The following is a 4,100-nucleotide window of genomic DNA, read 5'->3' on the forward strand; positions in this document are numbered from 1 at the left end:
GGGTTACCCTGATGGTTTTTAAAATACCCATGCATAGCTTCCAGAATCGCAGCAACTCACAAGGCACCACAGTATGACAAACTGACAGATAAGTGGTGGTTACTGTCAATAGGATAATGTTTTTCAAATTTCTCTAGCAACTCCATATTTTCTATTTTATTTATATTCTATCTATTCTCTTACGTATATAAAAAAATTTTGTGAAACACTAGTTGATTACATGATGTATTAATAGGTTGCTAGTATAAGCAATATATTAGCACTATAAGGAGCTCTGGTAGCATAGTGGTTATGAATCGGGCTGTGAACCACAAGTTCAGCAGTTCAAAACTGCCAGCTGTTCCATGGGAGAAAGATGAGGCATTCTTCTCCCGTAAAGACTTACAGCCTTGGAAACCCTGTACAGGGTCTCTATGGGTTGGAACCAACTCCACAACACACAGCCACCACCAGTATAAGCAATGGACTGATAACTACAAGATTGGAAGTTCAGTTGCAAGATAGAATGGTGGATTAAGGAGAAGTACGCTGCAGACCTCTGCTAGCAATAACACAGAATACAAGATGAAGCAAGTTCAGGGGATGGTCCCAGGAATCTGACCTACATATAATGGAATATTTATAAAATTTGAAGGCTTACAGCCAGTGGATCTTGTAGCAGAAGAAATAAAAGTGGTGTTTTCTGATCAGTTGGCACCAGTGGCTCCCAGAGTGGCCATCTTGGCCGTGACCGAGCAGGTGAAGGATCAGAGAAACACTCCAACCACAGACATCTGACCCATCCTTGGAGATAAAGGTGTAGACACTCTTTTTTATCTCTCTCTGTTCACTGGTCTCTCACGGGCTGTGTACCTCCATTATGGTGGCTAGAGGGGGGTGCCTGAGTAAGTGGACACTCTCTCACCCCCAGAGGGTTCTACTACACATGTGCACAGATCTGCTTAGCAGAATCTAAAAAGGGAAAAGGTGCTGCTTAAAACCAAACAGGCTCCTCTCTGATAATGGGGCGTATAGAGGATGCATTATTAGTCTTTGTTTTGTTTTTTTATCTCATTGTCATCATGTCAAAGTCAGAGTCTCCTAAAGAGCCTGAACAGTTGCAGAAACTCTTCATTGGACGGTTGAGCTCCGAAACAACAGATGAGAGTCCGAGGAGCCATTTTGAGCAATGGGGGAAACTCACATACTGTGGTGTGATGAGAGATCCAAACACCAGCGCTCCAGAGGCTTTGGGTTTGTCACTTACTCTACTGTGGAGGAAGTGGATGCAGCCATGAATGCATGGCCACACAAGGTGGATAGAAGAGTGGTGGAACTAAAGAGGGGCATTTCACAAGAAGACACTCAAATACCAGGTGCCCACTTAGCTGTGAAAAAGATTTTTGTTGGTGGCATTAAAGAAAACACTGAAGAGCATCACCTAAGAGATTATTTTGAGCAGTATAGGAATATTGAAATCATGACAGACTGAGGCAGTGGCAAGAAGAGGGGCTTTGCTTTTGTAACTTTTGATGACCATGACTCTGTAGATAAGATTGTTATTCAGAAGTACCATACTGTGAATGGCCCAACTATAAAGTAAGGAAAGCCCTGTCAATACAAGAGATGGCCAGTTCTTCCTCCAGTCAAAAAGATCCAAGTGGTTCTGGAAACTTTGGTGGTATACGTAGAGGTAGTTTTGGTGGGAATGACAAATTCGGTCATGGAGGAAACTTCAGTGGACAAGGTGGCTTTGGTGGTTGCTGTTGATGGTTTTTTTTTTTTTTTTTTTTTTTTGGCCCCCTTTTTATGTTTAGGGGTCTCTTTCTCTCCCTACATTACCCAAGAAGAGACAGTGGTCATGTAGTCAGGCTACAATCACACCCTATAAAATCCCACCATCCAGGCAAGGGTCAATACAAGCTGCTATACACCAGATAGGCAGCCAACACCTGACACAGTTACTCTGAGTAATTAAAAAAAGTGAAAAGGGAAGCCCATCTCCTGATCACATTTACCTAGAGGCAATCAGAAATCATAATAAAACATCAACATACATTCACATAATTATTAAAATCACACCTAGCTACTGAAGATGCCCAAGAAACAGCTGACCATATTGGCATATGTCCACAAACCAGATAGAGTGACAGACAAATGAGCAGGAGGTAGGTCTAAACATCACATTGGAAGAAAGGCAGGCTTTGGAACTGCCTGAGAAGGAATTCAGGAAAATGATACTGAGATTCATCCAAATGCTCCACAGAGGGATTGAGAAAAATAAGGAAGAAGTCAGAAAAATGCTACAGGAACAATCAAATAAGATAGATACAGCATTGAAAACAATTCAAAACCTGCAAAAAGAGATTCAAATGATTAATAATAAAATATCAGAAATGAACAATACACTGAAAGGATAAAGGAATACAGCTGAAGAGATGGAAGCCGGAACTAGTTAGGTGGAAGTCAAATGTCTCAATATGACTAAGATAGAAGAGCAAACAGAAAAATGGATACAAAATCTGAAGCAAGTCTAAGATTCATGTAGGACAATATGAAAAGAAATAACTTAAGAGTTATTGGTATTCCAGAATAGGAATAATCACACAAGTTCACAGATGAGCTAGTTGAAGAACTGCTGGAAGAAAATTTCCCTAACAGCCTAAAAAAGAAAACGATAAGAATTCAAGAAGGGGAACAAACCTCAGGAAGGATAGATCCCAAAAGAAAAAAACCAAGACATATTATAATTAAACTATCCAAAATCAAAGAAAAGGAGAGAATCCTGAAAGCATCTAGGGAAAAGAGAAGTGTTACATACAAAGTCAAGCAAATCAGATTAAGCTCTGATCTCAACCAAAAGAAGTAAGGCAAGAAGGCAGGCAGGACTTGATGAGAGCTAGGGTGGCACCCTCGGAAACCCTGTACAGGGTCGCTATGGGTCGGAACCGACTCGACGGCACTTAACAACAACAACAACAACAAGGGTGGCAGTGCAGTTAAGTTTGCCATAAGCCATACCAAAGAATATCAGGCAAAGCAGATCCAGGGCAGAGCTCCAAAACTCAGAACCACATAGTTAGGAAAATTTTTTAAATTTGAAGACTTATAGCTAGCGGAACTTGAAGCTGAAGAGAGAAATAGGTACTTTTGAATCTGCCAGGCTCAGAGGCCTGGAGCTGACATCTTAGGTGAGACCAAACTGCAAGACCAAGCGGGGGAGCATAAACACCATGGAAAAATGCTGCAGGAACATTGGAGCAAAGGTGGACAATACACTTTGTTGGTTTTGCTTGGCTCTGATTTTCTTTTCTTTTCTTTTTTATTTTTTATTTTTGGCATTCAACCCAACAACTGCACAATACACATTCCTTTCCAGTGCACATAGAACATTCTCCAGAATAGACCATATCTTAGGCCACAAAACAAATCTCCATAAATTTACAAATATCAAAATACTGCAAAGCATCTTCTCAGACCACAATGCTATCAAATTAAAAACCAACAATAAGAAGACCAAGGAAATCAAGTCAAATACATGGAAACTGAATAACACCCTGTTGAAAACCAACTGGGGAGTAGAAGAAATTAAATGTGAATTCACAAAGTTTTAGAATCAAATGAGAATGAAAACACAGCAGACCAAAATCCTTGGGACACGATGAGAGCGGTGCTGAGAGGACAATAAATGCACACATTCAAAAAGAATTAACACATTAACACAGCATCTACAACAATTAGAAACAGACCAACAGAGGGAACGTACAGCCACCAAAAGAAAAGAAATAATAAAGATGAGAGCAGAAATAAATGAGATAGAAAACAGAAAAACTATAGAAAGAATCAACAGGACAAGAAGCTGGTTCTTTGAAAGGATTAACAAACTTGAAAGACCATTGGCAAAACTAACAAAAGAAAAAAGGGCGAGGACACAAATAACACACATTAGAAACCACATGGACGATGTCACAACAGAACCAAAGGAAATCAAAAGGATAATAACAGAATACTATGAAGAGTTGTACCCCAATGAATTTGAAAACTTAGAAGGGATGGATACATTTTTAGATAAACGCGACCTTCCTAAACGTACACACAGTGAAGTAGAAAACCTGAACAGA

General features: G+C 39.9%; 1 pseudogene; it reads left to right on the top strand.

Moving 5' to 3' along the window:
• The first annotated feature begins 1,061 nt into the window (after positions 1–1,061).
• Positions 1,062–1,749, top strand: LOC102820601 (annotated as a pseudogene).
• The last annotated feature ends 2,351 nt before the right edge of the window (positions 1,750–4,100 follow it).

Source organism: Chrysochloris asiatica, unplaced genomic scaffold (assembly GCF_000296735.1).
Source record: "Chrysochloris asiatica unplaced genomic scaffold, ChrAsi1.0 scaffold00030, whole genome shotgun sequence".
NCBI lineage: Eukaryota > Metazoa > Chordata > Mammalia > Afrosoricida > Chrysochloridae > Chrysochloris > Chrysochloris asiatica.